Source organism: Mesoplodon mirus (genome assembly GCF_964341445.2).
Source record: "Mesoplodon mirus genome assembly, chromosome: 3".
In the NCBI taxonomy this organism is placed as follows: Eukaryota; Metazoa; Chordata; class Mammalia; order Artiodactyla; family Ziphiidae; genus Mesoplodon; species Mesoplodon mirus.
This window is the reverse complement of record NC_138978.1, coordinates 94082017-94102034: the sequence shown is the minus strand read 5'-3', so window position 1 is coordinate 94102034 and position 20018 is coordinate 94082017. Positions and strand designations below refer to the sequence as shown.

General features: G+C 40.2%; 1 protein-coding gene across 2 annotated transcripts in view; it reads left to right on the top strand.

Moving 5' to 3' along the window:
* PLPPR5 (phospholipid phosphatase related 5) overlaps positions 1-20018 on the top strand; it is a gene marked incomplete at its 3' end in the record, with an annotated part of 129331 nt that overhangs the window by 68939 nt on the left and 40374 nt on the right. The gene's annotated exons all lie outside the window — the stretch shown is intronic.

The window sequence follows — 20018 nt, the reverse complement described above, 5'->3', positions numbered from 1 at the left end:
AGTTCTTTTATTTGGTAATTTAGATTAAACTGCGTGTTGCTTTTCTATCACAAATGGTTTCCTTATAGAACTGGCTTCAACACGTAAGTTGGTGTGTGAAGACCTGCCTTCTAAAGCGGAGGGGTTGGGGAGATCTGGTATCGCCGCCGCTGTCTCTGACAAGACACGCTGCTCAGAAGGCACAGCACACTTCCTGGGAGCAGTTGGTAATGGAAGCTGTCCACTGGAAACTCGCTTTGCTAATACCCCCGGAAGCCTGAAGTTCGACTGTTTCACGAATATTAATAAATACGAGGCTAAGGGCTGTCTGATCTGTAGGAGCAGAGCTTCTGATCCACCAAAAGGCATCTGGGTTTAGGTTCATTTTTCCTTGTTAGATCTCTTGTCTGAATATGGACATTGTTTCTGGTCAGTGGCTGAGGTTTCAGATGACAAGGGGCTCTGGGCCTGTGCACTGAGCTGTGGGCCTCGTGCTACCTGCCAGCCAGAGCTGCACATGCCCAGGGCCCAGCAAAGACGGGCCCTCTGGGGGCAAAGTAACTTTTTCTAATGTGCTGTTGCTTGGGAGGGCCCTGATGTTATGGTCAGCTTCTTCACTGTAATTTCTGGAAGAAGTTCATCTCAGTCTAAGTTTAGAGGGAAATTTGACAAAACCTTCATTTGCGGGACCTGATGATGGTGGTCTCACTGGTGATACCAAGAAACTGAGTTCCTTGTATTAAGTGCGTTTCATGTATTTCTAATAATCTTTTGTTGGTTGTGGCGACAATCTTTGTTGTGACTTTTCAGAAAGTGACATTTGTTATGTTCTGGCTTTTAAAAGGTGAAATATAAATAAATTTCATAATTTATCCAAAATAAAAAGACAAATTAACTTCCATGTACAATACAATATTTATTAGAGATTATGTAGTCAAAATGTGCTGATTTGAAGATCATATATATATATATATATATATATATATATATATATATATAAACACTCGTCAGTAACAGCATCAATTATTTCAGCTTAAACCAATGTTCCACTTACTATTGCTCCTTAACAAACCATCCCAGACTTGGAATAAAACAATTTACTGTACTCACAGATTCTGTAGGTCAGATATTTAAAAAAAGATGCAGCATGGCTGTCTTGTCTCTTCTACATGATGTTTTTGGCCTCAGTTGAGAAGACTCAAAGGCTGGCTCCAAGGGCACCTTGATATCTAGGGCATGGAATCATCTGAAGGATTGTTCATTCAGATGCTGCATTAGGGCTGGGAGGACTTAAAGGCTAGGGCTACTTATATATGACTTTTCCATAGGTCTTGGCTTCCTCAGAGCATGGCTGCCCCAAATGGTCAGGTTTCCTACAAGACTCCAAGCACGAGTGTTCCAGTGAACAAAGCAGAAGTTCATTGGCTTTTATGAGTTCACAGTGTCACACCTGCTGCACTTTGTTGTTTACAAGCAAGTCATAAGACTACCCAGATTCAAAGGGAGGAGAATTTGACTTCACCACTTAATGAGGGAATGGCAAGGGAGCAAGGGGATGGCGGGACTGTTGCAGCCATCTTTGAAGGATACAATCTGCCACAACCAACAAAAGATCCTGGGGGGCAGAAGTCCCTATTCACTGACATTGTTTAGAATTGCCTGGCAATTATAGAAAGCAGTTAGACAGTTGGTTTTATTATTGTATTCCCTTTATTGCCTGCACCTGGGGCAGACTGCTGCTCCCACTCCGCCCTTAGTATGCCACTGCGCATGTTCTGATCTGGGAAGGCTTGGTAAATTAGCACTTAAAAAGGGTAAAGTTTTGCCCAGTTGTTTTATTATTTATGTATTTCTCCCTCCAGTAGATTATAAATTCACTGAGGTTAGAGACCATTTCTTTATAACCACCACAGTGCTAGCAGTAGCATAAGTATAATACACACTAGAAACGTATGTTGATTGGTTCAAACAATTACACCCTATTTTAAATGCTCATTATTTGTAACTACGATGTTTAAATAGATGTTTTCCCATTGCCCCCTAATAAATCTATAATCTCTAATTATAGTGATCTAGAAAATGATACTCACAGGTTGTTCCTATACAAAGCACTGGATTGATTCTTCTGAATAAACAGGTCTAATTCCTTTTTTTTTTAAGTTTAAATTTTATTTCATTTGTTGGTACAGACTTTTTTTTTCTAACACCTTTATTGGAGTATAATTGCTTTACAATGGTGTGTTAGGTTCTGCTTTATAACAAAGTGAATCAGCTGTACATATACATATATCCCCATATCCCCTCCCTCTTGTGTCTCCCTCCCTCCCACCCTCCCTATCCCACCCCTCTAGATGGTCACAAAGCACTGAGCTGATCTCCCTGTGCTATGTGGCTGCTTCCCACTAGCTATCAGTTTTACATTTGGTAGTGTATATAAGTCCATGCCACTCTCTCACTTTGTCCCAGCTTACCCTTCCCCCTCCCCATGTTCTCAAGTCCATTCTCTATTACGTCTGCATCTTTATTCCCATCCTGCCCCCAGGTTTTTCATGGCCATTTTTTTTCTTTTTTTTTTGGATTCCATATATATGTGTTAGCATACGGTATTTGTTTTTCTCTTTCTGACTTACTTCAGACAAGACTCTAGGTCTTGTATGATAGGCTCTAGGTCCATCCACCTCACTACAAATAACTCAATTTCGTTTCTTTATATGGCTGAGTAATATTCCATTGTATACATGTGCCACATCTTCTTTATCCATTCATCTGTCAATGGACACTTAGGATGCTTCCGTGTCTTGCCTATTGTAAATAGAGCTGCAGTGAACATTGTGGTACATGACTCTTTTTGAATTGTGGTTTTCTCACAGTATATGCCCAGTAGTGGGATTGCTGGGTTGTATGGTAGTTCTATTTTTAGCATTTTAAGGAACCTCCATAGTTCTCCGTAGTGGCTGTATCAATTTACATTCCCACCAACAGTGCAAGAGGATTCCCTTTTCTCCACACCCTCTCCAGCATTTATTGTTTGTAGATTTTTTGATGATGGCCATTCTGACAGGTGTGAGATGATATCTCATTGTAGTTTTGATTTGCATTTCTCTAATGATTAATGATGTTGAGCATTCTTTCATGTGCTTGTGGTCAATCTGTATATCTTCTTTGGAGAAATGTCTATTTAGCTCTTCTGCCCATTTTTGGATTGGGTTGTTTGTTTTTATGATATTAAGCTGCATGAACAGCTTGTTAATTTTGGAGATTAATCTTTGTCAGTTGCTTCATTTGCAAATATTTTCTCCCATGCTGAGGGTTGTCTATTCGTCTTGTTTATGGTTTCCTTTGCTGGGCAAAAGCTTTTAGGTTTCATTATGTCCCATTTGTTTATTTTTCTTTAATTTCCATTTCTCTAGGAGGTGGGTCAAAAAGGATCTTGCTGTGATTTATGTCATAGAGTGTTCTGCCTATGTTTTCCTCTAAGAGTCTGGCCTTACATTTAGGTCTTTAATCCATTTTGAGTTTATTTTTGTGTATGCTGTTCGGGTGTGTTCTAATTTCCTTCTTTTTCATGTAGCTGTCCAGTTTTCCCAGCACCACTTATTGAAGTGGCTGTCTTTTCTCCATTGTATATTCTTGCCTCCATTATCAAAAAAAAAAAGGTGACCATATGTGCGTGGGTTTATCTCTGGGCTTTCTATCCTGTTCCATTGATCTACAGTTCTGTTTTTGTGCCAGTGCCATGCTGTCTTGATTACTGTAGCTTTGTAGTGTAGTCTGAATTCAGGGATCCTGATTCCTTGAGCTCCGTTTTTCTTTCTCAAGATTGCTTTGGCTATTCGGGGTCCTTTGTGTTTCCATACAAATTGTGAAATTTCTTGTTTTACTTCTGTGAAAAATGCCAGTGGTAGTTTGATAGGGATTGCATTGAATTTGGAGATTGCTTTGTGTAGTATAGTCATTTTCACAATGTTGATTCTTCCAATCCAAGAACATGGTATATTGCTCCATCTATTTGTATCATCTTTAATTTCTTTCATCACTGTTTTATACTTTTCTGCATACAGGTTTTTTTTCTCCTTAGGTAAGTTTATTCCTAGATATTTTATTCTTTTTGTTGCCATGGTAAATGGGAGTGTTTCCTTAATTTTACTTTCGGATTTTTTATCAGTATATAGGAATGCAGGAGATTTCTGTGCATTAATTTTGTATCCTGCTACTTTACCACATTCATTGATTAGCTCTAGTAGTTTTCTGGTAGCATCTTTAGGATTCTCTATGTAATGTATAGCATCACATCATCTGCAAACAGTGAGAGCTTTATTTCTTCTTTTCCGATTTGTATTCCTTTTTAATTTTTTTTCTTCTCTGATTGCTGTGGCTAAAATTTCCAAGACTATATTGAATAATGGTGCTGAGAGTGGGAAACCTTGTCTTGTTCCTGATCTTAGTGGAAATGGTTTCAGTTTTTCACCATTGGGGACGATGTTGGCTGTGGGTTTGTCATATATGCCTTTATTATGTTGAGGTAAGTTCCCTCTATCCCTACTTTCTGGAGGGTTTTCATCATAAATGGGTGTTGAATTTTGTCAAAAGCTTTCTGTGCATCTATTGAGATGATCATATGGTTTTTATTCTTCACTTTGTTAATATGGTGTATTACATTGATTGATTTGCATATATTGAAGGATCCTTGCATTCCTGGGATAAACCCCACTTGACCATCGTGTATGATCCTTTTAATGTGCTGTTGGATTCTGTTTGCTAGTATTTTGTTGAGGATTTTTGCATCTGTGTTCATCAGTGATATTAGCCTGTAGTTTTCTTTCCTTGTGACATCTTTGTCTGGTTTTGGTATCAGGGTGATGGTGGCCTCATAGAATGAGTTTGGGAGTGTTCCTCCCTCTGCTGTATTTTGGAAGAGTTTGAGAAGGGGAGGTGTTAGCTCTTCTCTAAATGATAGAATTTGCCTGTGAAGCCATCTGGCCCTGGGCTTTTGTTTGTTGGAAGATTTTTAATCACAGTTTCAACTTCAGTGCTTGTGATTGGTCTCTTTATATTTTCTGTTTCTTCCTGGTTCAGTCTTAGAAAGTTGTGCTTTTCTAAGAATTTGTCCATTTCTTCCAGGTTGTCTACTTTATTGGCATATAGTTGCTTATAGTCATCTCTCATGATCCTTTGTATTTCTGCAGTGTCAGTTGTTACTTCTCCTTCTTCATTTCTAATTCTATTGATTTGAGTCTTCTCCCTTTTTTTTCTTGATGAGTCTGGCTAATGGCTTATCAATTTTGTTTATCTTCTCAAAGAACCAGGTTTTAGTTTTATTGATCTTTGCTATTGTGTCCTTCATTTCTTTTTCATTTATTTCTGATCTGATCTTTATGATTTCTTTCCTTCTGCTAACTTTGGGGTTTTTTTGTTCTCCTTTCTCTAATTGCTTTAGCTGTAAGGTTAGGTTGTTTATTTGAGATGTTTCTTGTTTGTTAAGGTAGGATTGTATTGCTATAAACTCATCTTAGAACTGCTTTTGCTGCATCACATAAGTTTTGGGTTGTCATGTTTTCACTGTCATTTGTTTCTAGGTATTTTTTAATTTCCTCTTTGATTTCTTCAGTGATCTCTTGGTTATTAAGTACTGTGTTGTTTAGCCTCCATGTGTTTGTATTTTTTACAGTTTTTTCCCTGTAATTGATATCTAGTCTCATAGTGTTTTGGTCAGAAAAGATACTTTATATGATTTCAATTATCTTAAATTTACCAAGGCTTCATCTGCTATGTGTTTCTCTGTCTTCTCATTTTGCTAAACTTACTGTGTTTGGGGGTCTCCTTTTCTCAGGCTGCAGGTTTGTAGTTCCTGTTTCTTTTGGTGTCTTCCCCCAGTGGCTAAGATTGGTTCAGTGGGTTGTGTAGGCTTCCTGGTGGAGGGGACTAGTGCCTGTGTTCTGGTGGATGAGGTTGGATCTTGTCTTTCTGGTGGGCAAGTCCACATCTGGTGGTGTGTTTTGGAGTGTTTGTGACCTTGTTATGATTTTAGGCAGCCTCTCTGCTAATGGCTGGGGTTGTGTTCCTGTCTTGCTAGTTGTTTGGCATAGGGTGTCCAGCACTGTAGCTTGTTGGACATTGAGTGGAGTGGGTCTTGGTGTTGAGATGGAGATCTCTAGGAGATTTTTGCCGTTTGAAATTACATGGAGCTGGGACGTCTCTGTTGGACAAATGTCTTGAACTCAGCTCTCTCACCTCAGAGGCACAGGCCTGATGCCTGGCCAGAGCACCAAGACCCTGTCATCCACACAGCTAAGAATAAAAGGGAGAAAAAAAGAAAGAAAGAAAGCAAAAAGTAAAATAAGATAAAGTAATATAGAATAATATTATTAAAATAAAAAATAAAAAATAATTATTAAAAATAAACAGAAATTCAGGCTTCCCTGGTGGCGCAGTGGTTGAGAGTCTGCCTGCCAATGCAGGGGACACAGGTTCGTGCCCCAGTCCAGGAAGATCCCACATGCCGCGGAGCGGCTGGGCCCATGAGCCATGGCCGCTGAGCCTGCGCATCCAGAGCCTGTGCTCTGCAATGGGAGAGGCCACAACAGTGAGAGGCCCACATGCCACAAAAAAAAAAAAAAAAAAAAAAAAGAAGTTTAAAAAGTAGTAAAAAAAAAAAAAAAAAAGAAGAGAGCAACCAAACCAAAAAACAAATCCACCAATGATAAGCACTAAAATCTGTAGTTAAAAACAAAAACAAAACAAAACAAAAAATGGACAGACAGAAACTTAGGACAAATTGTAAAAGCAAAGCTATACAGAGAAAATCACACATGGAAGCATACGCATACACACTCACAAAAAGAGAGAAAGCAAAAAAAATTATATATCATTGCTCCCAAAGTCCACTGCCTCAATTTGGGATGATTTGTTGTCTATTCAGGTATTCCACAGTTGCAGGGTACATTAAGTTGATTGTGGAGATTTAATCCACTGCTCCTGAGGCTGCTGGGAGAGATTTCCCTTTCTCTTCTTCGTTCGCACAGCTTCTGGGGTTCAGCTTTGGATTTGGCCCCACCTCTGCATGTAGGTCACCTGAGGGCATCTGTTCTTCGCTCAGACAGTACGGGGTTAAAGTAGCAGCTGATTGGGGGGCTCTGGCTCACTCAGGCCTGAGGAAGGAGGGGTATGGAATGTGGGGCAAGCCTATGGCCGCAGAGGCCAGCATGATGTTGCACTGGGCTGAGGTGCTCTGTGTGTTCCCCCGGGAAAATTGTCCCTGGATCACTGGACCCTGGCAGTGGCGGGCTGAACAGGTTCCTGGGAGTGGAGGTGTGGGTAGTGACCTGTGCTTGCACCCACACTTCTTGGTGGCTACAGCAGCAGCCTTAGCATCTCAAGCCCGTCTCTGGGGTCTGCGCTGATAGCCATGGCTCATGCCCATCTCTGGAGCTCGTTTAGGCAGTGCTTTTAATCCCCTCAACCTCATGCACTCTGAAACAAAGAGGCAAGAAAAACCTCTTGCCTCTTTGGCAGTTCCAGACATTTTCCCGGGCTGTCTCCCAGCCAGCTATGGTGCACTAGCCCCCTTCAGGGTGTGTTTACGCAGCCAACCCCAGTCCTCGCCCTGGGATCCAACCTCCAAAGCCTGAGCCACAGCTCCCAGCCCCCACCTGTCCCGGCGGGTGAGTAGACAAGCCTCTTGGGCTGGTGAGTGCCGGTCAGCACCGATCTTCTGTGCGGGAATCTCTCCACTTTGCCCTCCGCACCCCTGTTGCTGCGCTCTCCTCCATGGCTCCAAAACTTCCCCCATCTGCCACCCACCATCTCCACCCACGAAGGACCTTCCTAGTGTGTGGAAACTTTTCCTCTTTCACAGTTCCCTCCCAGAGATGCAGATCCCGTCCCTGTTCTTTTGTCTCTGTTTTTTCGTTTTTCTTTTGCCCTACCCAGGTGGGGGGGGCGGTTCTTGCCTTTTGGGAGGTCAAGGTCTTCTGCCAGCATTCAGTAGGTGGTCTGTAGGAGCTATTCCACATGTAGATGTATTTCTGATGTATTTGTGGAGAGGAAGGTGATCTCCACGTCTTACTCTTTTGCCATCTTGAAGCTCCTCCTAATTCCTTAAATAAATTAAGCATTTGCACTTTCTATGGCACTTTTATTAGAGCCAAGAGAGGAAATGGACATACACCTTGGCGTTTATATATTTCCCCCAAAGGCCCTCCCGTGGAGCCTCTTTGCCACTCTCATCTCAACTGGGTAAGCCTTTAATCAATCTCGTAATTGGACATGGTGCCTGCAGTGGGTCCACGCACATCCTGAGGGTGGGGAGGTCCTTTTGTACACCCTTCAGTGATCCTAGTTACTTGTCACTGCCTGTGGACGTGAAAGCAGCTGAGTTGGATTCACAGGGATGTTGGCTGGTAGGGTCCCTGTCCACAGCTGAGCTGTGACTGGTGATGACCACGGCCTCAGCATCTGGTACAGCACCCCCTTGGACCCTCCAGCGGTCAACTTTACAATACTCCTTATACACACAAAAAAGCCCTAAAACTTAAGGCCCTTTTGACTCTTGCTTTCCCTAAAAAGGGGTCCACCATATTTGTGTGAATAACTGAATAATAAGTGACATGCTTTTACTGTGTGCGCCAGTACTGTGCTAAGTGCTTTCCATAGATTAGCTTGTTCAGTCCTCACACTTGTAAACTATGGATATATTATAATTCCCAAATTAAAGATGAAAAAACTGAGACTCAGAGAAATTTAATAACTTGCCCAGAGTCACACAGCCAGTGTTTGCTGGAGCCAGAGTCTGAATCCAGAATGCTCCCCAAGTGTATTTTCTGAGCCACTCCCTTGCACTTCCTCCCTGGTACAGCCAGTAAACTAAGGTGCACACCTGGAGTGCTGACAGTGCAGAATTCCAGGTCCCTTACCTGGGACCCTTTGTTCTGGGTGACTAATGTCTCTGTAGTTTCCCAGGAGCATAATTTTGACTCCCTTGTGGCAATGGTATAACGCACGGTGTTCCAGCCTGGCTGGTTTCTTAGGGTGAGCCAGAAATCACAGTGCACTTGCCAAAATGCTAAAGATGGCCACTGCACGTAAATCAGGCATACTTCTTATACTTAAGTGCTCTCGATGGCCCCAGTGTGCTCATATATTCACAGTATTTAAGTTTAACTAACTTACGGTGACACCCACTAATTAACTGGGCCATTTTTAACATAGAATCACAGGGTCTTTTAAACTCATTCTGTAATTGATTTTCTTTATTCCATAAAGTTTTCTTATTGGGTATTTTCATTTCATGAAGGTCTATGGTGTTAAGATGATAGTTTTGGGGTTATTTACAAATATAATTAAAATAGGGAAAGTTAAATAGTAAAGTTGAAGAGTCATTGGAGGTATTACTTCAGCATGAAAAACTTCTCTTCATCCCACCTACAAACATGGTTTAGGCCCTCATCGTAGCATGCCTGGATTACCAATAAAATTTTCCTAATAGCCTCTCCTCCTGCCCATTGTAATCCATTTATTCTTCCAGTAGTTTTCCAAGTGACTCTCTAAAATGGAAATCATAACATGCAGGGCCAGTTTCATTGGGTGTGTAACCTGTGCTGTCACATGGGGGCCCGTGCTCAGGAGGACCCCATAGTTGGTTTTGATGCTCTACTCTCACCGTCTTGACATTCCTAATGATTATGTGGACCAAGTCATAATCTATCATGGAGAATGTTCCATGAGCACTTGAAAGAAAGTGTATTCTGTTGTTTTTGGATGGAATGTTCTATAAATATCAATTAAATCTATCTGGTCTATTGAGTTTTTTAAAGCTTGTGTTTCCTTATTTATTTTCATTATGGATGATCTGTCCATTGGTGAAAGTGAGGTGTTAAATTGCTCTACAATGATTGTGTTAGTATTTACCTTATGTATTGAGGTGCTCCTATGTTGGGTGCATAAATATTTACAATTGTTTTATCTTCTTCTTGGATTGATCCCTTGATCATTATGCAGTGCCCTTCTTTGTCTCTTGTAATAGTCTTTGTATACATCTGTTTGTCTTAAAGTCTATTTTGTCTGATATCAGAATTGTCCCTCCAACTCTCTTTTGATTTCCATTTGCTTGGAATATCTTTTTTCATCCCCTCACTTTCAGTCTGTATGTGTCCCTAGGCCTGAAGTTGGTCTCTTGTAGACAGCATATATACAGGCCTTGTTTTTATATCCATTCAGCCAGTCTATATTTTTTGGTTGGAGCATTTAATCCATTTACATTTAAGGTAGTTATCGATATGTATATTCCTTTTAGCATTTTCTTAATTGTTTTGGGTTTTTCATTGCAAGTCTTTTCCTTCTCTTGTGTTTCCTGCCTAGATTAGTTCCTTTAGCATTTGTTGTAAAGCTGGTTTGGTGGTGCTGAATTCTCTTAGCTTTTGCTTGTCTGTAAAGCTTTTAATTTCTCCGTCGAATATGAATGAGATCCTTGCTGGGTAGAGTAATCTTGGTTGTAGGTTTTTCCCTTTCATCACTTTAAATATGTCCTGCCACTCCCTTCTGGCTTGCAGAGTTTCTGCTGAGAGATCAGCTGTTAACCTTATGGGGATTCCCTTGTTTGTTATTTGTTGCTTTCCCTTGCTGCTTTTAATACTTTTTCTTTGTATTTAATTTTTGATAGTTTGATTAATATATGTCTTGGCATTTTTCTCCTTGGATTTATCCTGTATGGGACTCTCTGCACTTCCTGGACTTTATTATCTATTTCCTTTCCCATATTTGGGAAGTTTTCAACTGTAATCTCTTCAAATATTTTCTCAGTCTCTTTCTTTTTCTCTTCTTCTTCTGGGACCCCTATAGTTCACTGTTGGTGTGTTTAATGTTGTCCCAGAAGTCTCTGAGACTTTCCTCAATTCTTTTCATTCTTTTTCTTTATTCTGCTCTGCAGTAATTATTTCCACTATTTCATCTTCTAGGTCACCTATCCCTTCTTCTGCCTCAGTTATTCTGTTATTGATTCCTTCTAGAGAACTTTTAATATCGTTTATTGTGCTGTTCATCATTGTTTGTTTGCTCTTTAGTTCTTCTAGGTCCTTGTTAAAGATTTCTTGTATTTTCTCCAATCTATTTCCACAATTTTGGATCATCTTTACTATCATTATTCTGAATTATTTTTCAGGTATACTGCCAATATCCTCTTCATTTGTTAGGTCTGGTGGGTTTTTCCACAAGAGGTCTCGCATTTTCACTTTTTACTGGACCCTGCAAATTAAATAACCAGTCCTGGTAACATATAATCATGTAATCCTCTCATCACACTTCCTCATGAATGATCTAGAAGCCCCTCTTTGAATTTCCTAAGAATTCATGAAATATGATTTAGAAACATCTGGATTTTCTGGAAACTTCCTTATTTTGCAATTCTATAATTCTACGACCGTAAAATGCTTTACAAATATAAATACTAAGGGACATCAAAGATCTAACATTTACACAAGCACCTTCAAAACTGATCCAATGCACATAAACCTAAGATGGCAGTAGTTTTTGTCCATTTGTGTTGGTTTCCCTGCTTGCTTGCTTTATCACACTGTTGACCTGTATAGACTTCATGGTCACACAGTTCCCAAGGTTTTTCTTTAGCTGTGACCTTTGTCTTTTCCTTTAAACTCACAGGTCTAGATTCAGCTTTTCAGTAATATGCAATGCCATCAATTTTCTTAGTGTCTGACAAGAAATGTCTAAAAGGGCTCAAAGTAAAATCTTGATTCACTATATTTTTACATAAATTTGCAGCACTTGTACCACATTTTAAAGAAGAAATTTAAACAATGAAACAATTATTAGTTGGTTTATTTCCAAAACACTGACAATAACAATTGATTCAGTATGTATTCATTAATTTATCAAAAATTTATTGTGCACCTATGATGTTCTAAGGATTCAAAGACAAAGGCATTCAGCCCTTAATCTCATGGTGCTTGATACTTAGATGTAGCTGGGAGGGGGAGGATTCTATTAATTTGCTAGGGCTGCCATAATAAAATTGCACAGACTGGGTGGCTTAAACAATAGGAACTAATTTTATCACAGTTTGCAGGCTATAAGTCCAAGATTAAGGTGCTGCCAGGGTTGATGTCTGGTGCTGCCTCTCTCCTTGAGTTCCAGTCTAGTATTTTAACTTATTTTTTGAAACTTTACCTGATGGCAGACATGTCTTACATGGAGTTTTGGTACCTAGCTCAGCCTTCAAAAGCCTGTTTAACTCATTAATGTTATATACTTAATGTATATTACTAATAATGCTATAGGACTACCATGAAGTACAATGTTTCCATGATGAAACAGGTAGAATGTTTTGATTCCTGGTGAATGTGTGAACATAATTGTCTGTTTAGGTAGGAATATAGATTTCCTCACTGGAAACTTCTGTTGTGGCCTGGGACTAATTATGGCTTTACTCCTCATTCACCTGGGACTAATTGTGGCTTTCCTCCTCATTCACCTTACTTTCCACCCCCACTGATCTGCACTCAGTTCACACTCATCCACATGAATGCACGTGCACACACACACACACACATCCAGTTAACCACCACATCTTACCAGTTCAACTCCCTAAATATTTACTTAATCTGTTCATAATTACAGCCATTACTCCAGTTCAGGATATGACGGTCCAACACCTGGAACCCCTTCAGCCAAAGTGATATTTTAAAACTCAGATCTTGTCCTATCATCTACTGATGTCCCTTTAATGGCTTTCAATTTTCCTTTTAATAAAAATCCAAACTCCTTCACCTGACACACAAAGCCTTTGTGTTTTTTTCTTTTTAAAGCCATTTTTATTTCTTTGTTGTTGTGAATGAACATATGCTATTTTTTTAATGAAGTATAGTTGATTTATAATATTTAGTTTCAGGTGTACAGCATAGTGATTCAATATTTTTACAGGTTATACTCCATTAAAAGTCATTACAAGATAATGGCTGTAATTCCCTGTGCTATACAGTATATCCTTGTTGCTTATTACATAGTCATTTATATCTCTTAATCCCATATGCATATCTTGCCCCTCCCCATTTCCCTGTCCCCACTGGTAACCACTAGTTAGTTTTCCATATCTGTGAGTCTGTTTCTGTCTCACTATATACATTTGTTTGTTTTATGTTTTAGATTCCACATATAAGTGATATCATATAGTATTTGTCTTTCTCTGACTTATTTCACTAAGCATGATGTCCTCTAGGTCCATCAACATACAGAGCCTTTGGAAACATGATCCCTATCCCTCCAGACTGATCTCCCACCACTCCCCTCTCTGCGGTCACCTCCCAGCACTCGCCCACATGCCACCCACCAAACCTTCAGTCTGACACACTGATTTTCAGTTCCTCCAGTTTCTCCTTTATGCATGCTCTCACCTCCGCTTGAAGAACCCCTCAAGCCATGCCCTCCTCCAAGACAGAGGTAGAGGCTACTGCATATGGCATGGTGGTGGTCAGAACATGGACTTGGCACCTAACTGCTTGAATTTGAAGCCCTGCTTCATCACTCTTAGCCATAAGTCCACAGGCTACTTAACCTTAACCTAAGTTACTTAACCTTTCTGTGTCTTAGTTACCTCTGCTGTTAAGTACAAAAGTCATGGAATTATTTGGATTACATGATTGACACAAGTACTGCATGTAGTACAGTCCTTGACATATAGTAAGCATTCAGGTGATCTTAACTTTTATTGTGATTAATTAGTTATTGAGAGTGAGCCAAGCACCGTGTTAGCCACTGAGGTGACAAAGAGGAAAGGGTATTTCTATCCCTCATAAGCTAGCAAAGGAGGAAAAAATATATATTGTTTCAATACAAAAATGATGTCTTCATAATTGTTATGAACAAAATGCCGAGTAGCAAAACGAGAATGAGTTCACTCCCCACAACAGCTGGAACAGAGACTGGGAATGTGATTTGAGGTGCAGAGCAGGCATCAAGGAGAGAGGGATCTTTTAACATCTAGCTAACCATGTACCCCAAGCCTAGAGCTTCTTGAGGTGCGGGATGAAAGCTGGTGGGGAGCATAGGAGAAGAGAGGCCACCCATAGGGTTCGTCCTCTCCATTTAATCCTTCTTCTTGAGGAGGAGTGAGGTGAGAGTTGGAGATCGGATGGGGGCACAATGGAAATGAATCTAGGCGGCTTTTAGTTGAATGAAAATTGAGGGGTGGGAGGAGAGAAGTTTCAAGACATGAGATGGCGGAAAAAAAGGCACCTTCTAAGACCTGTGGGACCATAGAGGAAAACTTCTCCCCCTGTGATTTAACCACAGATGAGGGTTAGCAATGAGGTCAGCAATATCCTAAAAGCACACTCTCAGATTTTAAGATATCCCTTGAAATCTCACACTGTTATATTTAATATTTATTATTTGTGTGAAATGGGTAAAGTACTTTGTTGCTAATTGCAAACATATATATACTGTCTTTTATTATATACTCCCAGTAACTATGAGACTCTGTGTGAGGTTGGGGGAGACCAGGGGAGCATGTCTTCTCTCACACATTTCTTTTCCTTATTACATTATTACATTTTCTTTTTAAGTCTTATGAGTCTTTTCCTATTATTGTATAATTTAAGAGAATATCTCAAGATCTGTACTCCAGTTCTTAGTCTTTAATTTTTTATAATTCATATGATATATAGATTATTATACATAGTGCATATCATACAGAGATCGTGTATTTGGATAATCACTTATCCATTCATTATAGCTTCTTTCCTTAGCTAAAGAAAATCTGAGAAACATTGTGAGTCCTAAGATTTAACTACAAATTTAAACAGTTTTGAGGATTTGTCAGAGATATTTGAGATGTGCTTTTACCATTTTTACCACTAACTTCTTATCTCTGATATTAAACTTAAATTTCTTATTTGCATATTTTAATAGTTTAGTAGGTTCTACTTTCTTCATTTGCCTTTAAGTTAAACCAAAACTAATTCCTCAATTCATCTAACAGTCTAGTGCACGTTTCTGTTGTATTTAAAGGCCTCTAGGTTGGTCTTTTACTTATTAATTTCACTTTCTTACTTACCAGTTAGAGAATTTTAAATCTTAGAGATAATGGAGTTCTCACAATCACAGGAATCAAATTCCTTTTGCTTGCATGTAACTCCTCACATGTCACATAGCTTTCTTTTCCTTGTATCCCAATCAGAAATAAGACAGAAGCCTATCTTTATCTAAATATTATCTTACTATTTTATCTGGTGAATGGAAACGGCTGTTAGATGATGGAAATGATTTTATAGATGACAGAGAAAATGTCAAGTAAAGGAATTTTTGTTCTTCTGGCTGATGGACGAAGTGCCATGTGTACAATATATTTATCATGGGGGTCATACTGGAGAGAAATGGTCTCCATGTAAAACCAACCACGGCTGCACTACAAGGATAAAGTAAATGTGTCAGTGATGAAGGGGCTGTTATTCACAGCCAGACCATCAGTCGGCCATTGTGCTGGGGGCAGCTGAGTCACTGAGCATATTCTGATCCTAACTGTGTGTAACAGCTGTTCCTGAACACTGAGCTTGTTGTTAATTTATATCACATTTGTGACTCCCTAGCATTACCCATTCAGGGACATCAACTACATGATAAATTTTGTGTCTGTGATTATGTAATCTTTTGTTAGGGACCCATTAAGTATATTGTAAAGAAAATGGATGGCCACCCTTGGTTTTTCAAATGCAATATGTTAAAGGACCTTTATTCCCATGCACATAAGTTAGGCAATTCAATTTATTATTTCTCCCAGCAAATGTAGTTTTAATCCAAATATATCATTTTAATCCTTTAGGTTTTTTCCTGGCACAGAGCAAACAAAAATCTTCATGGTGCCTTGTGACAGTAATAAAACTTACACTCCTTGTAAGATAACTGTGCTAAATCCTACAAACTGTTATTGTCATTTTCATTTAAAAAATGATATAACTAAGATTCAGAGAAGTTAAGTAATCTGTCTAAGGTCACAGAAATAATCAGTGGTAGACTGACATTTTAGCCCAGGTTACTAAACTCCTAAAGTTCAGCTTTTCCTCCTGGTTTACACTGACTAAATAAGGAATCCACCAAGTATTTAAAGGGTATCAGGAGGACCTTCAAGATGACAGAGGAGTAAGACGTGGAGATCACCTTCCTCCCCACAAATACATCAGAAATACATCTACATGTGGAACAACTCCTACAGAACAACTACTGAATGCTGGCAGAAGACCTCAGACTTCCCAAAAGGCAAGAAAATCCCCACATACCTGGATAGGGCAAAAGAAGAAGAAAATATGGAGACAAAAGAATAGGGACAGGACCTGCACCTCTGGGAGGGAGCTGTGAAGGAGGAAAAGTTTCTGCCCACTAGGAAGCCCCTCCACTGGTGGAAACGGGGCATGGGCAGGTGGGATGCTTTGGAACCACAGAGAAGAGTGCAGCAACAGGGGTTCAGAGGGCAAAACGGAGAGATTCCCACACAGAGGATTGGTGCCAACCAGCACTTACTAGCCTCAGAGGCTTGTCTGCTTACCTGCCGGGACAGATGGGGGCTGGGAGCTGAGGCTTGGGCTTCGGAGGTCAGATCCCAGGGAGAGGACTGGGGTTGGCTGCGTGAACACAGCCTGAAGGGAGTTACTGCGCCACAGCTAGCCAGGAGGGAGTCTGGGAAAAAGTCTGGAGCTGTCGAAGAGGCAAGAGACCATTGTTTCGGGGTGCTCGAGGAGAGGGGGTTCAGAGCACCACCTAAGTGAGTTCCAGAGACGGGCGCGAGCCACGGCTATCAGCGCAGATACCAGAAACGGGCATGAGATGCTAAGGCTGCTGCTGCAGCGACCAAGAAGCCTGTGTGCAAGCACAGGTCACTATCCACATCTCCCGTCCTAGGAGCCTGTGCAGCCTGCCACTTCCAGGGTCCCGTAACCCAGAGATAACTTACCCAGCAAACTCATGCTGGCCTCTGCCGCCGCAGGCTCGCCCTGCATACCAGTTATAATTACTGTACCCCTCATTCCCCCCGGCATGAGTGAGCCAGAGCCCCCTAATCAACCACTGTTTTAACCCCGTCCTGTCTGGGTGGGAACAGAAGCCTAAGGGCAGCCTACACACAGAGGTGGGGCGAAAACCAAAGCTGAACCCCAGGAGCTGTGCAAACAAAGAAGGGAAAGAGAAATCTCTCAATGTAGACTCAGGAGCAGTGGATTAAATCCCCACAATTTTTTTGTTTTGTTTTGTTTTGTTTTTTTGGCTGTACGCGGGCCTCTCACTGTTGTGGCCTCTGCCGCTGCAGAGCACAGGCTCCGGATGCACAAGCTCAGCAGCCATGGCTCATGGGCCTAGCAGCTCCACGGCCTGTGGGATCTTCCCAGACTGGGTCACAAACCCGTGTCCCCTGCATTGGCAGGTGGATTCTCAACCACTGTGCCACCAGGGGAGGCCCACAATTACTTTTTCATTTTAATAATTAAAAAAAATTATTTTAATTATTTTATTTTATTTATTTTTCTTTCTTTTTTTCTCCCTTTTCTTCTGACCCATGTGGCCGACAGGGTCTTGGTGCTCCACCCTGGTGTCAGGCCTGAGCCTCTGAGGTGAGAGAGGCCAAGTTCAGGACATTGGACCACCAGAGACCTCTGGCCCCATGTAATATCAATCGACAAGGGCCCTCCCAGAGATCTTCAACTCAATGCTAAGGACCACCTCCACCTAATGGCCAGCAACTCCAGTGCTGGATGGCCCATGCCAAACAACTAACAAGACAGGAACACAACCCCACCCATTAGCAGAGAGGCTGCCTAAAATCATAAAAAGGTCATAGACACCCCAAAACACACCACCAGAAGGACAATATACAGCCCCACCCACAAGAACCCAGGCACCAGTCCCCTCCAACAGGAAGCCTCCACAAGCCACTGAACCAACCTTACCCACTGGGGGAAGACAACAAAAACAATGGGAACTACAAACCTGTAGCCTCAGAAAAGGAGACCCCAAACACAGTAAGTTAAGAAAAATGAGAAGACAGAAAAATATAGTAGATGAAGGAGCAAGGTAAAAACCTGACAGACCAAACAAATGAAGAGGAAATAGACAGTCTACCTGAAAAAGAATTCAGAGTAATGATAGTAAGAATGACACGAAATCATGGAAACAGAATGGAGAAAATACAAGAAACATTTAACAGGGATCTAGAAGAACTAAAGAGCAAAAAAACAATGATGAACAACACAGTAAATGAAATTTAAAATTCTCTAGAAGGAATCAGTAGCAGAATAACTGAGGCAGAAGAATGGATAAGTGACCTGGAAGATAAAATAGTGGAAATAACTACTGCAGAGCAGAATAAAGAAAAAAAGAATGAAAAGAATTGAGGACAGTCTAGAGACCTCTGGGACAACATTAAACATACCAACATTCGAATTATAGGGGTCCCAGAAGAAGAAGAGAAAAAGAAAGGGCCTGAGAAAATATTTGAAGAGATTATAGTTGAAAACTTCCCTAACATGGGACAGAAATAGTCAATCAAGTCCAGGAAGCACAGAGAGTCCCATACAGTTAAATCCAAGGAGAAACACACCAAGACACATATTAATCAAACTATCAAAAATTAAGTACAAAGAAAAAATATTAAAAGCAGCAAGGGAAAAGCAACAAATAACATAAAAGGGAATCCCCATAAGGTTAACAGCTGATTTTTCAGCAGAAACTCTACAAGCCAGAAGGGAGTGGCCGGACATATTTAAAGTGATGAAAGGGAAAAACCTACAACCAAGATTACTCTACCCAGCAAGGATCTCATTCATATTAGATGGAGAAATTAAAACCTTTACAGACAAGAAAAAGCTAAGAGAATTCAACACCAACAAACCAGCTTTACAACAAATGCTAAAGGGACTTCTGTAGGCAGGAAACCCAAGAGAAGGAAAAGACCTACAATAACAAACCCAAAACAGTGAATAAAATGGTAGTAGGAACATACATATCGATAATTACCTTAAATGTGAATGGATTAAATGCTCCAACCAAAAGACATAGACTAGCTGAATGGATACAAAAACAAGACCTGTATATATGCTGTCTACAAGAGACCCACTTCAGACCTAGGGACAAATACAACTGAAAGTGAGGGGATGGAAAAAGTTATTCCATGCAAATGGAAATCAAAAGAAAGCTGGAGTAGCAATTCACATATCAGACAAAATAGACTTTAAAATAAAGACTATGACAGGAGACAAAGAAGCGCACTACATAATGATCAAGGGGTCAATCCAAGAAGAAGATAAAACAATTGTAAATATGTATGCACCCAACATAGGAGCACCTCAATACATAAGGCAAATGCTAACAGCCATGAAAGGGGAAATCAACAGTAACACAATCATAGTAGGGGACTTTAACACTCCACTTTCACCTATGTACAGATCATCCAAAATGAAAATAAATAAGGAAATACAAGCTTTAAATGACATGATAGACCAGATAGATTTAAGTGATATTAATAGGACATTCCATCCCAAAACAACAGAATACACTTTCTTCTCAAGTGCTCATGGAACATTCTCCAGGATAGATCATAACTTGGGCCACAAATGAAGCCTTGGTATATTTAAGAAAATTGAAATCATATCAAGGATCTTTTCCGACCACAGTGCTATGAGACTAGATATCAATTACAGGAAAAAAAAAAACTGTAAAAAATACAAACCTGTGGAGGCTAAACAGTACGCTACTGAATAACCAAGAGGTCACTGAAAATACCAAAGAGGGTATCAAATACCTAGAAACAAATTACAATGAAAACACGATGACCCAAAATTGATGGGATGCAACAAAAGCAGTTCTAAGATGGAAGTTTATAGCAATATAATCCTACCTCAAGAAACAAGAAAAATCTCAAATAAACAACCTAACCTTACAACTAAAGCAATTAGAGAAAGAAGAACACAAAAACCCCAAAGTTAGCAGAAGGAAAGAAATCATAAAGAACAGATCAGAAATAAATGAAAAAGAAATGAAGGAAACAATAG